The following is a 22662-nucleotide window of genomic DNA, read 5'->3' as shown; positions in this document are numbered from 1 at the left end:
AATATGGGCTAGAAGTCACCCATCGAGATGTGCTTGTTATGAAATGAAGTGAAGATATGCCGACACATGTCCTACATCAAGAGTCAATTTTCCGACCGAAGGCCCTATCTCTCTCGCCGGGATGGCTTGATAATTAAAGATTGCAATAATCATATAGAAGAATTGAGTTTTTAATGACCACACCTCTTAAGTCCCCACATCCGTGTTACGGTACTAAACCTTTCTGTCACCCGTGTTCGAAATAACACTTCACGATCTCCCTGCCCTTAGCCTTCATGTGGCTCGTTCCTTGTGATCATGGGTACCTACAAGGATGAAGAACACGAATGAGACAAGAGACAACTACAAAACAATTTTATTTCATACATGCGGGACACTAATTCAAAACTCTTCCATTAATACTTCAAATAAATACAACGGGTTGCAAGTCTCTTGCCTTAACCCATACCTTACCGGACTACTCACACATGCTGATGATGTGTTGGTCATGCGGATGCAAGATGCTCAACCTCGTTGTCCTTGAGGTCGATCACATGCCTAAGGAAGATGGTGGTGACCTTGTTGACGTTGTTGGTGGGACAACTTAGTTCGAGCCATTCGTCGAGCAAGTGGTGTGCTCCATCACGATGCAGGCAGGGGGCTCATCATGGATGACCTTGAAGAGCTCCTGGACCTTGGTGTTGGAGGAAGAGACGTCATGGACATGTGTGGATGAGACCTGCGTCATGGTTGGGGCTCCCGGATCGACAAGCGAGGTAGCCACAAGAGGCTCACCCACGTGTGTGACACCCAACACTGAGCTCATCTCATCCGCTTTAGCACATAACCTCCGAGATACCACAACAACTGCTCATTGGCAGAAATGGCATCCCACTCCAGTGGTAAGATGGTGGTCATGGTGTCATCGTCGGTGAAAGCAGGGGAATCGGGTGTGGAGGAAGAAAATTGGGGGAAAATATGTGGTGGAATAGTTGTGTCTTAGCTCTATATGCGAGATGTCAAGGACCAACTTAACAATACGGAATTATAGAGGATGGAATAGATGGATCACCACGAATACAAGTAGCATCAGGGAATGGGGTGAGAGAGAGGGGATGTTTATAAAATGAGATACGGACAACAGTGCACTAGAGAGAGATCTAGAGGTAGGAAAAGAAAAGAGTCGTTGTACCGTTGCATCCTACACGCATTTCCTATTTGGCACCTTCAGCGGCTGTTAATGTGCATTGGAGACACTCATACCTAGGCCAACCCACATACCCTTTAATTTTCGTAAACTCCAAAAAAGTGCACACGACGAACTTCTAAGGCTGGTCATAGTGAGAGTAACTTAGGCAGTATCATGTACTTGGGACTAGCAAACATACGGATGTGGTAGACAATTAAAGAAAAAGATAGGGTTAGAATAACATAGGAAGATACCATAACATGTTAAATGCTATGCTTCTATGTGTCATGCATGTCAATAAATGAGGTCATCTATGATATTAATTTATGATACTATGCATTATGGAGGTAGTATCATACAATAGTATCATATGCATGATACTATTACATGACACTTCCCACTATGGCCAGCCTAACTCGCAAGCTCGGCATTCAATGGGAAGCACACTAACCACTCACCAATCCAATAAATTGTGAAAATCTTTCTTTTTATTTCCTTTTATTTCTTTCTGCAGTTCGTGGGCTTTCTACTCGAAGTTTTTTTGTTTTCTTCTACTTTTTCCTTTTTATTTTTTCCTAAATGTGTGGGTTCTTTTAGGGTTTATGAACTTTTTCTTCAAAATTGATCAACCTTTTTTTTGAAAATCCACGAACTTTTATTCAATTCGTGAACATGTTTTTCCAAAATCCGTGATATTTTATTCAAATTTATGAACATTGTTTCAATAATCCATGAACTTTTATTCATATTCTTGAAATATTTTCAGAATCAATAGATTTTTATTTTAAAATTAAGTTTTTTCAATATTATGAACTTCTTCTAAGATTGATGAACTTTCTTTTGGAATAGATGAATTTCTAATTTGATGAACCTTTTTCTATTTCGATGAACTTATTTTAAATTCAATGAACTTTTTTAATGTTGATAAACTTTGTTTAAATTCTATTAGTTTTTGAATTCACATTTTTAATGAATTATTTTGTTTTACTCATTTTTGTTTGCCAAATCAATCGAGCAAATCGAAAAAATGCAAAATATAAATTGGCCGTCCCACCAGCATCGGCGCGTGTCCGCTAGGGAGGTTCCCTCGTGCCCGAAGCGTCCAATAGGAGCTTCCGACCCAATGTGAATGCCCTGCTAGTAGCCTCATGTCGTGTACTTGTAGTTAGCAGCTCGTGCCTATGAGATGGGCCAGCCCACACGGAGGCCCGAGGAACTAGCACACATGGTGATGGGCTCGCCATTTATAGGTAGGGTCAAGTATGTGACATCTTGGACCACCATCGAAAGGCTCATGTGTCCGGGAGTTATTCAGATGCTTTCATCAACTACTCACTCGGACGTAGTACTTCCACTCAGACGATTGAGAGCACTCGACCAGACTCGCCGCCATTCGGACATCGGAGGCGAAGATGCCACACATGATCTCAAGTGTTAATAGAACATTGCGCTAGGCATCAACCGTCATAATTACATATGTTACGAGTAACTTCCTTTAATGATTCCTCTCCTTCACCTGCCTTGTAACGTAGACATAACGAGGAAGGCAACACACTCTATATAAGCCACCCCAATTCTGAGACAAGGGTTCACACCCCATTATATTCACACACACCAGAGAAAACATAGTCTCAGGACTCGAGACGTAGAGTTGTTACCTCTTCGAAAGGGGTCCCAAACTCATAAGATCCAAGTGTCACATGTGTATTATAGCTAGAACACGCTCCATAACCATATCCATTTCTTACTGTCAGGATCATTCTCATGACACTTGGTGTTCACCATGGCATGCGTCTATCAAAGCACAACGCGTGTGGATTTCTTCCCATCCAAGATGGTGTTGTTGAAATCAGTGATGGGTCTAAGGCCCATGAGACAATTTCAGAAATCTTCAAGGGCCTATGTAGGTGGTGGCATGACAAGGGGTGGTGGGAAGTTTAGTCCCACCTTGCTAGTGGGGAGGGAGTCAGACCCCTTTATAAGGGTCTCTCTTCTACATACTATTGGAGCATGAGAAGAGAAGAGACCCTCGCACACTCCTCCTTCGCCGCCCGCCTCGCCACACCATGCCTCATCACGTCGTGCCGCGGGTTGCGGTAATTAGCCAAGCCGAGCTCATACGTCCGCGTCATGGCCATGTCTTCACCAATCGAAGCCGAACGTCTCTTCCGCAGAAGGCCGAAGCCGAGAAGAAGGCGGCAGAGGATGCTGCCATCGCCACCGTTGCTGCTACGACCAACTGGCCGATTGGAGGGTATAACTTGTTTATCCCCCTCCTGTTTATTTTAGTCCTAGTAGTACTAGCTATATGTGTAGATGTTTCTACTATATGCGTAGTACTTGCTAGTCCGCTCCGTAATCAGTATGTCATGAATCTAGTCAATGCCATGTTAGTGATTATTTCATGGATTAATCTATTCAGAAAATTGCCTATTTACTCAACAATCCAAAAACCTAATTTTGTAAGAACTTTTTGAGTAGTGGTTTTGCTAGTGCACTGAAATCAGGTAAGTTTATCGGTACTTATTTCAAGCGCTGGCAGACAAGAACCACCTTATGGCTCACGTCTATGAACGTGTTTTGGGTAGCCGGTGTGACTCCTATGGGAACTCTCAATCCTGAACAGGAGATGACGTTCAAGGAGGCCACCGTGTTCTTTCTTGGAGCAGTTTTAAGCTTGATCGAAGATAAGCTGGTTGATGCATATTTACATGTGCACGTTGCCAAAGAATTGTTGGAGGCGCTGGAACCTAAATTCGGGGCCACTGATGCTAGGAGCGAGATGTATGTTATGGAGAAGTTCCATGATTACAAAATGGTTGAGAACTGTTCTGTATTGGAACAAGCTCATGAGATAATATGCATTGTTAAAGAACTTGAGGTTCTCAAGTGTGGCACCCCGGTAGGTAAACTAGAGTAACCACACAATAATCGTGCCACATCATCAAGTTTAACTAAGTTAAATTTCCACTTGACAAAAATTAAAGCCATTTTCAAATTAAAATTAAAGTCTAATAAATTATTTATTCAAACTGTAAAACAAAAAATATGGATGGGTTATAATTATTCTCTAAGCATTTATAAAATTGAAAACAACATTTTGTAAAGTGGCCAGTTAATTAAAGTAGGGGCCAAAACATTATTTTAAAATGCCTTTTGAATTACAAAAATTTTCAAACTCTTTCAACTAGTCCCCAAATTTTTTGAGGCAGTGCACAAAAATGCAATAGGATTAATGGACCGAATGACTTATTTTACAAAAGTTCTTTTGCTTATGAAATTAAAGCAAAACAGGAATTACTTTCTATAACATAAATTTCTTAAAAAAAGGGAAGGGCCCCCTTCCCATTATTTTCACTAGGCTTTAGCCCAGCTAGCCCACCGAACCGGTTGAGCAGCCCCTGGCCTATAAAACCCCCACCAAACCCTGATACCCACTCACTACCTCTCTCCCCACGTTCGCTCACTCCCTGGCCGTCCCGACTGGATCGGGGCTGCACCCCGACGGTGGCGCCCCTACACCCCCCTCCTTGAACCCGAGCCCCTACGCCGCTCCAACGATGACCGGTGATGCCGTGCCGTCGCCCTCGGCCCTCGTCGCCACCTCCCCGTCGACGCTCTCTCCCCTGGCGGGATCTCTCACCCGACGTAGATCCGGTGTCCCGGCGTGCCGCCAGCCCTCCTCGCCGACCACCAACACCAATCCCGCGCCACCGCATGCCATCGCCGGCATCACCTTGCCCCTCCTCGAGCCGCTGCTGCCACTACAACGCTGGTGAGCCGCGGGCCTCCTCTCCCACTCACCTCTCTCTTCCTGCCCCGGCGACCGCGACACCGGCCAGCCCTCGCTCCGCGCACGCCGACCACAGACCCGTCACACCTTCCGCGCTCGCCGCGCCCCTGGATCCGGCCTGGCCTTGGCCCCGCGCCACCCCGTCACCGGCCTCTCCCAGCGCCACGCTCACCGGTCGCCTGCGCGCCCTTGCCGCCGACCGCACCTTGGCCTTGTGCCCCCCTGTGCCGAGTGTCACCCTTGCTGTCCCCTGCCACCGCAACGCCCCCCCTCGCTGACCTTGGCCTCAGCCGGCCCCCGACCACCTCCGTGTCAAACATGGGGGGATAACCCCCCTCTCTTAGGTTAGTTTGGGGTACCCCCCCCCCAAATGGATGACAACTGGGGCCCAACCCATGTTAACTCACAAAAAAATGTTATTAAAAAAAGTGAAAATGAATAATTAGATAATTAATTAATTGACTAATTAATTAAGTACCTAATTAGTAAATTAATCAATTGGATTAGAGTAATTAGATTAATAATGTACTCTCTTATTTTAGCAATGTATGACCTGTGAACCCCTTATGATAATTTAAAACAAAAAAAACTATTAAGGTGTGTGGCAATGACAAGTGGGACATCCCCCCTCTAAATAACATGTTTAAAATAATATGTAACAACGTGAGGTAATGACATGTGGCCCCCACATGTTAGTTTGACCCAATCAACAGTCAACACAGTTGACTGCTGACTCGGCCTTTGACTGGTCAACAGTCGACCTGAGGACCCACTTGAAATCTACTAGGGCTAGATCCTAGTGGGTACAAAATGTATTCTGTTATTTAGTGTTAAAGTAAATAGGTAAAAGAAAATCCAGAATATTAGTAAACCTTTAAAATTAATATAAAATAATCCGTAATCCGAATGAAAATAATTTATACATGAAAGTTGATTAGAAAAACGAGATGAACCGGTATATGTTGTTCGTTCGTGTGTCACGCGTCCCTAGCATAGAGAAGGTGGAACTTTTCCATCCGTTTTATTTGCCCGATAGTAGCCACAAACCCGGTAATTATCATCAGATATTTTCCTGATCTGTCTATAACGATTGTTACTGCATTAGCTCATGCCTAGCCGTGCATATTGCCATGTCATGCATAGTGTTGCATCTGTGCGTTATATTATTATTTCTTCCCTCTCTTCTCTCCGGTAGACCCCGAGACTGACGTTGCTGCCGGGTACGACTACCCTCCTGACGACCAGCCCTTTGCCGCACATCAACAAGGCAAGCAAACCCCCCTCGATACGTACTCCTGATGGTAGCTGTGTAGCGTAATTACTCGGCGGTGGTTCTTGGAGGGCGATTCCTCCTTCACCACTTCTGGTAACGTCTCTGTCGTACCACCCATCAAGCGTGGTCCATCGAGGGTGATTCCTCCCTAGCTTCCTTGATGGTTACATTGTTCAAAATCCATCGAGGGTGATACCTCGGATCCCTGTGATGTACAGCCTCAAAACTACTGGATTTTTACACTAGGAACTTGATGAATGGTGTGTTGCGAGTGGATTCCCGCGTGGATGTGATGATGAGTTAATTAATATGCTAATGGATTTGGGTGTTTGATCTGAGTTGGTCGGGAGACCGTTTCGCACTAACCTTCACGTGGGAGAAGTTATGGGTACTCGACGTTGTGGTATCTCCCGAAGCTCTTCACACATCGGCAATGGAGCAGCGCGTGCCTGAGTTGCCCGGATAAGCATCGTTCTTGTATAAGAGGTGTCAGGAGTGATATCGGCCACCCTCGTATCGTGCACGAGAGCAAAGGGTGATGGGCCCATGACCCCTGCGCGCTTAGGATTTAGGCTGGCTGGCTGGCCTCTGTGTTGAGCTTAGGTAGGGTTGCGACGTGTTGATTTTCCGATGCCGGGCATGACCCAGTAAAGTGTGTCCGGCCAGAATTTATCAAGCGTGTTGGGTACTGTGGTGCACCCCTGCAGGTATGAAATTAACTATTCGAATAGCCGTGTCCATGGTTACAGGACGATTTGGAGTTGTGCCCCGATCTTATACAACTACAATTGTTACTTAACTGGAACGTTTGCTCCGGGATTGCTTCCTCGCAGCGAGTCGAGGAAGAATCTCTGGCGTGACCATAATTAATATTGCTGCACCAATATGACTATATGTTTGTATTGCTTGCTCTACTCTCGTCTATTGCTGCAAGATGTTGAAGATGCTAGTCTTCGATAGGACTAGTCACATCTCTCTATTCTCGCATTGATGCACTGAGTCCACATAAAACCCCGTTCCTTTGATACTGATGCATACTTAGCATAGTTCTGATATCAGTTTTGCGAGTACTTTGGATGAGTACTCGCCCTTGCTTTGCTCCCCCTTTTCCCCTTGATACGTTTCTGCGACGAGATGATGGAGCCCAGGAGATGGTGTATCCTGCCGATGACGATTGCTACCCCGATGGTGCCTACTACTACGTGGAGGCCGCTGACGACCAGTAGTAGTTTAGGAGGTTCCTTGGCAGGAGGTCTCGCCTCGTTCGATCGTTGTATCTTTTGTGCTAGCCTTCTCTAAGGCATTGCCATGTTTTATGTCTGTACTCAGATATTTGTTTCTTCTGCTGACTCGTGTGTTGAACGATCTTCTGTATTCTAGCCCTCGAGGCCACTAGCTTGTAATATGAAGATTTTTATGTTTTATTTGTCTCTAGAGTTGTGTTGTGATATCTTCCCGTGAGTCCTTGATCTTGGTCATACGCATTTGCGTGTATGATTAGCATATGATCAAATCGAGGGCATCACAAGTTGATATCAGAGCCGACTACCTGTAGGTAGCGCCCTTCCCAACTCCTTGGCCGAAGTTGAGTATAGTGCTTGAAGAAGTTTGCTAACATTGTTGTGTGGCTTACGGGCCCACATCTCAATCGGGTGGTATTAGTATCTTTTACTCCTCTTCTACACTCTGGGTTCTAATCTCTCTTCTCTTTCGGGTTAAAGATTTTAATAACTCTAACTCTAGTTTCTCGTAACTAATTCCTCCCGGAGAGCCTCTCAGCCTAGATGATGACTCGATTCATTAGAAGACTACGAAGATATTCTCCAAAGTTCTCCCGAGAACTTGTGCTCATCGCTTTTCCGATTCCCTTCCTCCACCAACCCCTATGGGTGACTACATAAAAATGTCGTTCATACCTTCTTTTCTAGTTGCTCTTGCTATTACAAGGTACATCGAACTATCTTACCGGGGATTCATTCATCCTCAAATGTTCGTGTCTTCCACAAAGTCCTTTGAATTGCTCTTCGATCTTCCTAAATCCTTAGTAGCCTATTGCTCTTGACCTTCCTCACCTGCTTGCGTTATGGTTAATTCCATGTGTCTAGCAACCATCATTTGAATCCTTTGTGATTAACCTTTCGTCTTATTTATTCAACCTTTCTATGAATGCACACAATCAGCAGTTAATTCTCATGAATTATCTTTTTGGCTCAGACGTCATTCCAAAAATGAGTTGGTTATCAACATACCATCCTTAATTGATTGTCCAATCTAAGTCCATTCAACTTACTTGTATTTGGTCGGATCATATGTATCTGATACACCAACTTGGAAATCATAAATTCCTTTGGTAGTTAAGTATTAATATTTTTCAGATGTTCTATAATCCGATGCCTTGCATTCCATCTTCCTTTGACTGAGTACCGATACTCACATCAGGTCATTGTGGACCATCAGGCCCATTGTTGGGTTATTATCTGACGGTATCCGTTACTTTCAAAAATTCTTGTGATATGCCCCCGTGATACATGAGGCCATCGGTAAATTGTGCCTTCTCCCTTTGATAGGTTCTATCCTATGCTTTTGTCAGCCATGCTCTGTTGTGAAGCATGTGTTAATTACTCTTGAAGTTTGTGGTATATGTTCCTAAGATGCCCCGATGGGTTGAACCTATGCCTTCCTAAATCAATGTGATACCAAGCGTTTCATGAGTCTTACTCTTCTCGTGTTTGGCGAGATGATCTTTCCAAGCTACAACTTTATCAAGGCGAGGAGTAAATGGTAGGTGATGCATTGATGAAGTGGGAGTCGACCTTGAACTTTGTGTTCATGCCCATGGAAACGACATTAATCCTATCATGGAAGCTTCTCATATCATAATCATTCATTCTATGATTTAATCTTGTATCTGTGATTTGGTACTTTGCAACCATGGTTCCGACCATGATTGATCCTCTTTGAATTCCTTACGTAGGCAAGTTAAAACACTTGTCTTCTTCAGATCAATACATCGGTCCAAGGCTTAATGTTGATCTACCTCTGTGTATTATCCCTTGTAGCTCAAGAATATCACGGAGCTATATAACTTCTTGTGAGCTCCTCATCAACTATGATATTTTCATTGATTCCTATTTCCTCGTGTTTTGAGTTGTTGGACACTCAAGGACACCGATAACTGAATCGAGTATGCATTGCGATTCAACAACACTTAGTAATCTTCCTTGTTTACGAGTTTGTACTTGATCTTGTCATTCCAAGCTGTTAAGCTACATCATCATCGTCATGCTAAAGCTTGACCATGTTATCTATGTCCTCCATCCCTGAAACACATTTCCAAGTGTGCATTCAGCTCACATCGAGCTTTCAACATCATGTTGGTTGTCTTGAAAGGCAATTTTGATTCTGAACTAGTGGTCTTATCTATGATTTCGACAACCTTTCACTTCATCATTCCCTTGCTTGATGTCGTCGCTGAACTATTACATCTTCATGAAACTTCTCGACAAATGTGTCCTGATCAATCATCACCATTTTGAACTCTTCCAGGGTATCAATCAGATTCTTGATGATAAATACTATCCTTGCCTCTCGATTATTGGTGCTATCATCGGCAAACCTTATTGCCTTCCCTCCAACACAAACTTGCTCATGTTTTGTGTTGTCCCTTGGGTTGCTTGCTGTCCAGTGATACGTCTCCAACGTATCTATAATTTTTGATGGTTTCATGCCATTATCTTGTCAAACTTTGGATGTTTTACATGCCTTTTATATATTTTTTGGGACTAACTTATTAACTTAGTGCCAAGTGCCAGTTCCTGTTTTTTCCATGTTTTTGACCCCTTTCAGAGGAGGATTTGAACGGAGTCCAAACGGAATGAAACTGTCAAAAAGATTTTTTCCGGAACAGAAAAATATCGGGAAGCCGGAGAACCAGGGCAGGGGCAAGCTTCTTTCTCTGCAAGATCCCATCTGGGGCACGTTCTGGTGACCTGCTGGAGGGGGATTCGGATACGGAGGGCTTCTTCATCAACACCATGACTTCTCCGATGATGCGTAAGTAGTTCACCATAGACCTACGGGTCCATAGCTAGTAACTAGATGGCTTCTTCTCTCTCTTGGATCTTCAATACAAAGTTCTCCATGATCTTCATGGAGATCTATTCGATGTAATCTTCTTTTGCAGTGTGTTTGTCGAGATCCGATGAATTGTGGATTTATGATCAGATTATCTATGAATCTTATTTGAGTTTCTTATGATATCTCTTATGCATGATTTCATATCCTTGTAATTCTCTTCGAGTTGTGGGTTTTGTTTGGCCAACTAGATCTATGATTCTTGCAATGGGAGAAGTGCTTGGTTTTGGGTTCATACCGTGCGGTGACCTCACCCAGTGACAGAAGGGGTAGCGAGGCACGCATCGTGTTGTTGCCATCAAGGGTAAAAAGATGGGGTTTTCATCATTGGTTTGAGTTTATCCCTCTACATCATGTCATCTTGCTTAAGGCGTTACTCTGTTCGTCATGAACTCAATACACCAGATGCATGCTGGATAGCGGTCGATGTGTGGAGTAATAGTAGTAGATGCAGAAAGTATCAATCTACTTGTCTTGGACATGATGCCTATATGTATGATCATTGCCTTAGATATCGTCATGACTTGGTGCGATTCTATCAATTGCTCGACAGTAATTTGTTCACCCACCGTGATATTTGCTATTTTGAGAGAAGCCTCTAGTGAACACTATGGCCCCCGGGTCTATTCCACACCATATTTTCAGCATTACATTTTTTCTTCGTTGCACTTTCCGCCTTCAGATCTCACTTTGCAATCAATCTTTTGTGTTTGACAACCCCTTTATAGCGTTGGGTGCACGCTCTTTTGTGTTTGCGCAGGTACTCTGGACTTGACGAGATTCTGCTACTGGATTGATACCTTGGTTCTCAAACTGAGGGAAATACTTACTGCTCCTGTGCTGCATCACCCTTTCCTCATCAAGGGAAAAACCAACGCAAGCAAGAGAAGTAGCAAGAAGAATTCCTGGCATTGCCGGGGAAGGACTTTTGTTGCCGTAGCAGAAGAATTTCTGGCGCCGTTGCCGGGGAGGATCAAGTCAAGAACTCATCCAAGTAGGTGTCGCAAACTCATCTCTTGCATTTACTTTGTTTGCCAATTGCCTCTCGTTTTCCTCTCCCCCACTTCACAATTTGCCTTTTTCGTTTGCCTTTTCCATTTGCCTTTTCCGTTTGCCTTTTTGTCTCGCTTGCTTTCTGTTCGTCTGTGTGGGATAGTCTACCTGTCCTCATGGCTAGATCCAGCACTTCGAACGATACTCACGAGAGCGAAGTTCTCAATGAAACAACCATAACGATACTCACGGGAGCGAAGTTCTCAATGAAACAACCATAACGATACTCACGAGAGCGAAGTTCTCAATGAAACAACCATAACTAGGGTTTAGGTGGAAATTTCTTGGGTAGCCATACCGTTGGTTCTTACGGAGCTGTAATAAATTTGGTAGGCTCACCCCCACTCATGGTTAATGGAACTACCATAACTCTGGAACATGTCATGCGTAGGTAGACGTCATTGAAAATAAAGTTGCTACGATCGAACTCATTGAGAATTTGGATAAAAAGATCCACAATGAAATCACTCAGTACGGATCCAAGGTGGGAATGGTTTTCTAAAATTTAAAGGAGAAGAAACCCACAGTTAATGAAAAGCTAGGTCATGATTCCGCTAGGATTGGCAAACTAGAGGACGTTATAACCAACTTGGGTTCCGCTTTTGCCGCTGTGCAGAATACTCCAAACTTTGCCCACAATAAGGTCACCAAGTCTGTTTTTGTTCCCCAAAATAGTGGTGAATTATATAGCAAGAAATATGAAAATCTTAAGATGATAAGTGATCACGCTACTTATGGTTTGAGCACCAAAGACGACGATACGTGATTCTATCGCTTTTATGCCTAGCTATGGGCGTTAAACAATAGCGCTTGTTGGGAGGCAACCCAATGAATTTATCTTTTTTCTTTCTGTTTTGTTGCGTCCACACCATCATAATTCTGTTGTGATTGTGTTTTTTTGTGTTTCTTTTTGTGTTTGAGCCAAGCAAAACTTTTATGACTAGTCTTCGTAATAGTTGTTTGATCCTGCTGGAGAAAGACAGAAACTTTTCGCTCACGAGATGATTTTTCATTTTTATTCAGAAAGAGCTTTTGAGTTGATTCGTTTTGCTGCTGGTTGATATGCCGTTTCCCCAGGAAGTCATAATTGTTCAGAAATTTTGAGGTACCAGAAGTATACGAAGTATACAGATTGCTACATACTGGTGTGTTTTTGACAGATTCTGTTTTTGTTGAGTTGGTTGCTTGTTTTGATGAAACTATGGTTAGTATCGAGGGGTACTAGCCATGTAAAAGTGAGAATACAGTAGCTCAACACCAATTTAGATAGAATTCAAGTTTGCTACAGTACCAAAAGATGTGGTAGTTTGTTTTCTTGTGCTAATGATATCACGAGTTTCTGCTTAAGTTTTGTGTTGTGAAGTTTTCATGTTTTGGGTGATGTTCTCATGGACCAAGAGATAAGGAGTGGAAAGAGCTCAAGCTTGGGGATGCCCAATGCATCCCAAGCCAAATTTAAGGACACCAAAAATCCTAAGCTTGGGGATGCCCAATGCATCCCAAGCCAAATTCAAGGAGACCAAAAAGCCTAAGCTTGGGGATGCCCCGGGAAGGCATTGTTGGGGAACGTCGCATGGGAAACAAAAAATTTCCTACGCGCATGAAGACCTATCATGGTGATGTCCATCTACGAGAGGGGATTTCCGATCTACGTACCCTTGTAGATCGCACAGCAGAAGCGTTAGTGAACGCGGTTGATGTAGTGGAACGTCCTCACGTCCCTCGATCCGCCCCGCGAACCGTCCCACGAAACGTCCCGCGATCCGTCCCACGATCTAGTGCCGAACGGATGGCACCTCCGCGTTCAGCACACGTACAGCTCGACGATGATCTCGGCCTTCTTGATCCAGCAAGATAGATGGAGAGGTAGATGAGTTCTCTAGCAGCGTGACGGCGCTCCGAAGGTTGGTGATGATCTAATCTCGGCAGGGCTCCGCCCGAGCTCCGCAGAGACGCGATCTAGAGGTAAAACTGTGGAGGTATGTGCTCGGGCTGCCTTGAAAAATTGTCTCAAAGCAGCCCTAATTGCTCCATATATATAGGGGGAGGGAGGGGAGGCTTGCCTTGAGGCTCAAGGAGCCCCAAGGGCTGCACAACCAAGGGGAGGAGGAGTCCTCCTCCAATCCTAGTCCAACTAGGATTGAAGGTGCAGTCCTTCTCTCTTTTCACACCTTTCCTTTTTTTTCTTTCTCTTCTTTTGGTTTTTCTTTCTCTTGCGCAAGACAGCCTTGGGCTGACCCCACCTACTTGGTGCGCCACCCCCAAGGTCCTTGGTCCCTCCCGGGTGGGTTATCCCCCCTCCCGGTGAAGATCCGGAACCCATTCGTCATTCCCGGTACATTACCGGTAATGCCCGAAAACCTTCCGGTAACGAAATGAAGTCACCCTATATATCAATCTTCGTTTCCGGACCATTCCGGAAACCCTCGTGACGTCCGTGATCTCAACCGGGACTCCGAACAACATTCGGTAACCAACCATATAACTCAAATACGCATAAAACAACGTCGAACCTTAAGTGTGCAGACCCTGCGAGTTCGAGAACTATGTAGACATGACCCGAGTGACTCCTCGGTCAATATCCAATAGCAGGACCTGGATGCCCATATTGGATCCTACATATTCTACGAAGATCTTATCGTTTGAACCTCAGTGCCAAGGATTCATACAATCCCATATGTCATTCCCTTTGTCCTTCGGTATGTTACTTGCCCGAGATTCGATCGTCAGTATCCGCATACCTATTTCAATCTCATTTACCGGCAAGTCTCTTTACTCGTTCCGTAATACAAGATCCCTCAACTTACACTAAGTCACATTGCTTGCAAGTCTTGTGTGTGATGTTGTATTACCGAGTGGGCCCCGAGATACCTCTCCGTCACACGGAGTGACAAATCCCAGTCTCGATCCATACTAACTCAACGAACACCTTCGGAGATACCTGTAGAGCATCTTTATAGTCACCCAGTTACGTTGCGATGTTTGATACACACAAAGCATTTCTCCGGTGTCAGTGAGTTATATGATCCCATGGTCATAGGAACAAATACTTGACACGCACAAAACAGTAGCAACAAAATGACACGATCAACATGCTACGTCTTATTAGTTTGGGTCTAGTCCATCACATGATTCTCCTAATGATGTGATCCCGTTATCAAGTGACAACACTTGCCTATGGTCAGGAAACCTTGACCATCTTTGATCAACGAGCTAGTCAACTAGAGGCTTACTAGGGACAGTGTTTTGTCTATGTATCCACACATGCACTGTGTTTCCAATCAGTACAATTATAGCATGGATAATAAACGATTATCATGAACAAACAAATATAATAATAACTAATTTATTATTGCCTCTAGGGCATATTTCCAACAGGCATCCCCTCTTTCGTCTTCAATCCATCGGTAACATTACTTGGAGCTATATTTTTATTCACCACATGATATGTGTTTTGCTTGGAGCGTCTTGTATCGTAGGAGTCTTTTCTTTTTGTTGTGTCACAATCATCCTTGATGCACACCTTTTTGAGAGAGAGAGAGACATGCACTCATCGTGATTTTGCTAGAATGCTCATAGTGTTTCACTTATATCTTTTGAGCTAGATAATTTTGCTCTATGTTCTTCACTTATATCTTTTAGAGCACGACGGTGCATGACTTGGTAGTTGGCTTATGCTATGAAAATAGTCCGAATGGTGATAGGTACTCAAAGAGGATACAAAAACCTCCATCTTCATGTGCATTGAGTAGAAAGAGAAGTCTTGATTCCTGTCAATTAGTTTTGAGACGTGGATTTGGTAATATTAAGAGCTATGTCAGTAGGGTGTTGTGGATCTAGAAATAATTGTTTTGAAGTTAGTGATTCCCGCAGCATGCACGTATGGTGAACCGCTATGTTAGGAAGTCGGAGCATAATTGATCTATTATTTTCATCCTTTGTGTTGAGGTCGGGATCGCGCGATGGTTAACACCTACCAACCCTTCCCCTAGGAGTATGCGTTTAGAACTTTGTTTCGGTTACAAATAAAAAAATTCGCAACAAGTATGCGAGTTCTTCATGGCTAATGTGAGTCCATGGTATAGATGCAATTTCACCTTCCACCTTTGCTAGCCTCTCTAGTGTAGCGCAATTCTCGCCGGTGCACAAACCCACCATATGCCTTCCTCAAAACAGCCACCATACCTACCTACTATGGCATTTTCATAGCCATTCCGAGATATATTTCCATGCAACTCCCACAGTTCCGTCTAATGACTTGTGCCATCACTCTCATATTGCCATTGCATGATCGTAAGATAGCTAGTGAGATGTTTCAACGTCATACGCCAAGCTAGATCGTTGCACATCCCGGTACACTGTCGGAGGCATTTCCTATAGAGTCATTTCTAAGTTTTGATCTGTGAGTAAATAAAAGTGTGAGGATCATCATTATTAGAGGATTGTCCCATGTGAGGAAAAAAGAGAGGCCAAAGAGCCCAAATAAAAAAAAGAGGCCCAAGAGCCCAAATAAAAAAAGATAAAAAGAGAGAAGGGACAATGCTACTATCTTCTTCCACACTTGTGCTTCATAATAGCACCATGTTCTACATGATTGAGAGCTTCTTGCTTTGTCACTACCATATGCTAGTGGGAATCTTCATTATATAACTTGGCTTTTATATTCCAATGATGGGCTTCCTCAAAATTGCCCTAGGTCTTCGTGAGCAAGCAAGTTGGATGCACACCCACTAGTTTTCCTTTTGAGCTTTCACATACTTATAGCTCTAGTGCATCCCTTGTATGGAAATCCCTACTCATTCACATTGATATCTATTAATGGGCATCTCCATAGCCCTTTGATACGCTGAGTCAATGTGACCATCTCCTCCTTTTTGTCTCACAACCACCACCACACTCTATTCCACCTATAGTGCTATATCCATGGCTCACGCTCATGTATTGTGTGATAGTTATAAAAGGATTGAGAAAGTTAGAGTGCGAAAACAATTACTTGGCCAATACCGGGGTTGTGCATGATTTACATTAGTTGTGTGAGGATGATGGAGCATAGCGAGACTATATGATTTTGTCGGGATAACTTTCCTTGGCCTTGTTATTTTGAAAGTTCATGATTACCTTGCTAGTTTGCTTGAAGTATTATTGTTTTCATGTCAATAGCAAACTATTGTTTAGAATCTTATGGATCTGAACATTCATGTCACGTGAAAGAAGTTGCAAAGGACAACTATGCTAGGTAGCATTCCACATAAAAATTTCAGTCTTTATCACTTCCCTACTCGAGGACGAACAGGACTTAAGCTTGGGGATGCTTGATACGTCTCCAACGTATCTATATTTTTTGATGGTTTCATGCTATTATCTTGTCAAACTTTGGATGTTTTGCATGCCTTTTATATATTTTTTGGGACTAACTTATTAAATCAGTGCAAAGTGCCAGTTCCTGTTTTTTCCATGTTTTTGACCCCTTTCACAGGAGGATTTTGAACGGAGTCCAAACGGAATGAAACTGCCAAAAAGATTTTTCTGGAACAGAAAAAGATCGGGAAGCCGGAGAATCAGGGCAGGGGCCTGTAGGGACCCCACAAGCCCTCATGGCGCGGCCAGGGGGGCCGCACCACCTGGCTTGTGGGCTCCCTGAGCCACCTTGGCCCTAGGTTTTGCGCCTATATATTCCCTAAAATCCCATAAAAAACCAGGAGATCATCGAAAGTACTTTTCCCCCGCCGCAAGCTTGTCTCTGCAAGATCCCATCTGGGGCACGTTCTGGTGCCCTCCAGGAGGGGGGATTCGGATACGCAGGGCTTCTTCATCAACACCATGACCTCTCCGTTGATGCGTGAGTAGTTCACCATAGACCTACGGGTCCATAGCTAGTAACTAGATGGCTTCTTCTCTCTCTTGGATCTTCAATACAAAGTTCTCCATGATCTTCATGGACATCTATCCGATGTAATATTCTTTTGCGGTGTGTTTGTCGCGATCCGATGAATTGTGGATTTATGATCAGATTATCTATGAATCTTATTTGAGTTTCTTATGATATCTCTTATGCATGATTTCATATCCTTATAATTCTCTTCGAGTTGTGGGTTTTGTTTGGCCAACTAGATCTATGATTCTTGCAATGGGAGAAGTGCTTGGTTTTGGGTTCATACCGTGCGGTGACCTCACCCAGTGACAGAAGGGGTAGCGAGGCACGCATCGTGTTGTTGCCATCAAGGGTAAAAAGATGGGGGTTTTCATCATTGGTTTGAGTTTATCCCTCTACATCATGTCATCTTGCTTAAGGTGTTACTCTGTTCGTCATGAACTCAGTACACTAGATGCATGCTAGATAGCGGTCGATGTGTGGAGTAATAGTAGTAGATGCAGAAAGTATCGGTCTATTTGTCTCGGACATGATGCCTATATGTATGATCAGTGCCTTAGATATCGTCATGACTTTGCGCGGTTCTATCAATTGCTCGATAGTAATTTGTTCACCACCCCTCTTTTCTTTTTCAGAGTTGAGCTCAGGCTAAGGCCAAGCATGGATCAATGTTTGATATTTGCTATTTTGAGAGAAGCCTCTAGTGAACACTATGGCCCCCGGGTCTACTCCACACCATATTTTCAGCCTTACACCTTTTCTTTGTTGCACTTTCCGCCTTCAGATCTCACTTTGCAATCAATCTTGAAGGGATTGACAACCCCTTTATAGCGTTGGGTGCAAGCTCTTTTGTGTTTGCGCGGGTACTCTGGACTTGACGAGATTCTCCTACTAGATTGATACCTTGGTTCTCAAACTGAGGGAAATACTTACTGCTCATGTGCTGCATCACCCTTTCCTCTTCAAGGGAAAAACCGACACAAGCAAGAGAAGTAGAAAGAAGAATTCCTGACGTTGCCGGGGAAGGACTTTTGTTGCCGTAGCATCCAGCTTATGTTAGGTTCTACCTTGGAGTATTACCATCTTTTATGTCAATAAGGTTATGAGAATTGTTGCACTCTTAAGAATTCCTGATATAGTGATACTTCTCGCCATCACCATTCATTTCCTTGTCCCCGTGTTGTTTCTAACCGGAATACGGACAATTGAACTTTGATGTGTTATTCCAATACTTCTGGCAACCCTATTGCCTTGAGGTTAACAATTGATTTTTTTCATTCTTGGTGTGTTGTTTGTTGACTCCATTCTAGCATTGGTCGTGCTACTCATTCCGTATTTCCGAGTGCACCCTTCAATCAATGCTTAATTGTTGATGTTTCCTCGATCATATGTCATTATATCATTTGATTTGACAAATGATATCCCCTTGTTCTTTCTCATATTGGAAATTCATCCCTATCAAAAACTTGAAGGATTGTTGATGAGCCCATCGGTCACACCCTCAACTTATTCATGGTTCATGAAGCTTTTGAAGGCATTATTCTTGTGCCTAGCTCATGAAGAATATGTTTGATCGAAGTAGTCTTTTCCCAAAGTTCACGTGCATTCTTGCCGTCGTGATACGAGAAAGTTTTGTTTCGCTTCCTCTCGGGTAATCCCAAATCATTCACGCATGTGTGAAGTGTTATATGTTTTAAAGATTTGCTATCTTCACTTCATATAATTTTTCTTAGCACCCCAATCCACTGACATATTTGATAAATGGAATTAAGTTCCTTCATAAGAGCTAACCGAGGCTTACACAAGGACCTTGGTATCCTCGATGATGGTTTCCAATTTAGAACCCGGTTGCATTTTGTTGTAAGAATTCCACGTGGGCACAAATGTCTTATCATTGTGTTCATGTGTCTTACAATCGAACTCATGATTCAAGAATTGCTTGTGTAGTTCATATCTCGACAATCTTGCATCATCATCCTTTTGTCTTAGGCATTTTGAGTCTGAGGTATCATGACACCAATCAGATCTGTATCTCGAGCAGATGTGATGGTTGGAATATTTTTCCAATAATTTTAACTTTGGTCTTTATGTAACCCGGTACGGATATGTCTTGCCTAGCACGCCTAGCCAAAGGACCTATTGTTATAGTATCTTGTCCATCAAGATTCGCCATTCTTCCATGAGGAAATTGTATGACCTAGTTTTATAAGTTGTTCCTCATGGATCCTTTTGTATACCGAAAGTCCTACCTTTACCTGATGACCATGTCGATGCTACCCCGAAGCACGGATGTGGTACTTCAAATTTCAATAGGAACCTTGGAAGCCTAATGCTAAAATGTTCCTGATCAATTATCCAAGCCGTATGGTATGGGTAAACACCATGATTCTCCTTGCCCTTTTTATCAAAGTGGTTATGTACTTGATGACCTACCATGTATACCATACCCTATTTTCGTCGGGAATGGTATACTCTAATACTCGTGTGTGTGTGTGTGAACACAGTTTCCTTTCCATTAGTGTGTTTAACCTTTTCTTGTATTCTAATTTATCCGGGCAGTGGTAATTCCCTGCTTAGGTAAAAACCTCGGTGTACAACTCTGTCAGTAAGACCATGTTACTATTGTAGCTAACATTCCGGTAACCGTCGGTGGACGAGGACTTTGCCTATTTGTCCGCCTCGTCCCAACAAGCAGGAAAATGGTTCTATTTGCCCCCCCCGCCCTTAGTACCACGTTGTTTCCAACATAACTGACAGGTTATCCACTGACATGTCTTGCTACCAAGACCGTACAAGCTTTCGCCGCTCTGCCTACCCTCGGCCCGCATGATGGGCCCATAACCCAATGTTTCACAGGATCGAAACCTAACTCTCCTGTACATATTTGACTCCAAAGTATCATTTCCACTTGGCTTCGTGTAAAATCCTCGAGCCACCTATTTAGGCATCGAATGATTGCCTAATCGTTAGAAACCTCTGTACCATCATGTTGTATTATTCCCAATGAATTCCGTGAATTACAACTTGAGGAATAATTCATGTCCTCTTCCATGAGTTCACCATCAGATGCCCAACTTTGTGTAGCTATGCTCTTCCAAAGTTTTCCTTATTATCGCATTCGTAGGACAATGAAGACTTCAACAAAAGGGTTCAATTTCTTCGGGAAGGACAAACCAGACCGAGAAGACTATTTAGAAATTCGCACCCAAACGTTTCCCCCTTCCCTCTACCTCTTAATTCTCGGGACGAGAATTTCTTTTAGTGGTGGAGAGTTGGGACACCCTGGTAGTTAAGCTACACTAACCACACGCTAATGGTACCACGTCATCAAGTTTAACTAAGTTAAATTTCCACTTGATAAAAATTAAATTCATTTTCATATTAAAATTAAAGTCTAATAAATTATTTCTTCAAACTGTATAATAATAATTATGGATGGGTTAAAATTATTCTCTAAGAATTTATAAAATTAACAAAACATTTTATAAATTGTATAAATGCCCAAATTAGTTAAAGCAGGGGCCAAAACATTATTTTAAAATGCCTTTTGAATTATAATTTTTTTCAAACTCTTTCAACTAGTCCCCAAACTTTTTGAGGCACTGCACAAAAATGCAATAGGATTAATGGACCCAATGACTCATATTACAAAAGTTCTTTTGCTTATGAAATTAAAGAAAAACATGGATTACTTTCTATAACAGAAATTTTTTTGAAAAAAGGGAAGGGCTCCCTTCCCATTATTTTCACTAGGCTTTAGCCCAGCTAGCCCACCAAACTGGTCCACCAGCCCCTGGCCTATAACACCCCTCACCGAACCCTAATACCCGCTCACTCCCTCTCTCCCCACATTCGCTCCCTCCCTGGCCGTCCCGATTGGATCGGGGCTGCACCCCGACGGCGGCGCCCGTGCGACCTCTCCTCCTTCAACCCGGGCCCCCATGCCGCTCTGGCGACGCCCTGCCGATGCCCTGGGCCCTCGTCGCCACCTCCCCGTCGGCGCTCTCTCCCCTGGCGTGTTCTCTCACCCGGCACACATCCGGTGCCCTGGCATGCCGTCGTACCTCCTCGCTTGCCAGCAACACCAACCCGTCGCCGCTGCTTGCCATCGCTGACATCTCCTCGCCCCTCCCCGGGCCGCCGCTGCCACTACAACGCCGGTGAGCCGCAACCCCCCCTCCCCCACTCACCTCTCTCTTCCCACCCCGGCCACCGCAACGCCGGCCGGTCCTCGTTCCCGTGCACGTCGGCAACGGCGCCGTCGCAGCTTCCACACTCGTCGCGCCATCACTCCGGCTTGGCCTTGTCCCCGCGTCACCCAATCACCGGCCTCTCCGAGCGCCACGCTCACCGGTCGCCTGCGCGCCATTACCGTCGGCCGCACCCTAGCCTTGCGCCTCCTTTGTCGGTTGCCGCCCTTGCTGTCCCGTGCCACCGCAGCCCCCCCCCCCCCCCCCCCCGCTGGCCTTGGCCTCAGCCGGCCCCCAGCCATCTCCCTGTCAAGGGGATAACCTCCCTATGTTTGGTTCGTTTGGGGTAACCCCCCTCCCCCAAGTGGATGACAACCCGGGCCCAGCCCGTGTTAACTCACAAAAAGATGTTATTCAAAAAATAAAATGTGAAAATGAATAATTAGACAATTGATTAATTGACTAATTAATTAAGTACCTAATTAGTGAGTTAATCAATTTAATTAGAGTAATTAGATTAATTATGTACTATGTTATTTTAGCAATGTATGACGTGTGAACCCCTTATGATAATTTAAAACTAACAAAAAAACTATTAAGGTGTGTGGCAATGACAAGTGAGCCACCCCCTCTAAATAACATGTTTAAAATAATATGTAACAACGTGAGGCAATGACATCTGGCCCCCACATGTTAGTTTGACCCAGTCAATAGTCAACACAGTTGACTGCTGATTGGGCCTTTGACCGGTCAACAGTCGACCTCAGGACCCACTTGAAATCTACTAGGGCTAGATCCTAGTGGGTACAAAATGTTTTCTGTTATTTATTGTTAAAGTAAATAGGTAAAAGAAAAACGAGAATATTAATAAAACTTTGAAAATTAAATAAAATAATCCGTAATCCAGACGAAAATGATTTATACATGAAAGTTGATCAGAAAAATGAGAAAAACCGAGATACGCTGGCCGTTCGTTTCTCATGTGTCCCTAGCATAGCGAACGTGGACCTTTCCATCCGTTTCATGTGTCTAATAGTAGCCAGAGACCCGAGTTCTATTATGATTGTTACTGTGTTAGCTCATGCCTAGCCCTGCATATTGCCATGTCATTCATAGTGTTGCATCTGTGCGTTCTATTTATTGTTTCTTCCCCCTCTTCTCTCCGGTAGACCCCGAGAC

General features: G+C 43.8%; 1 pseudogene; it reads right to left on the bottom strand.

The window, feature by feature from the left end:
- Positions 1–4968: 4968 nt before the first annotated feature.
- Positions 4969–22662, bottom strand: part of LOC123428591 — a 33433-nt pseudogene continuing 15739 nt past the window's right edge.

This window comes from Hordeum vulgare, chromosome 2H (assembly GCF_904849725.1).
Source record: "Hordeum vulgare subsp. vulgare chromosome 2H, MorexV3_pseudomolecules_assembly, whole genome shotgun sequence".
Classification (NCBI taxonomy): Eukaryota; Viridiplantae; Streptophyta; class Magnoliopsida; order Poales; family Poaceae; genus Hordeum; species Hordeum vulgare.
Note: the sequence above shows the minus strand (reverse complement) of the source record. Positions and strands in the feature narration are given on the sequence as shown.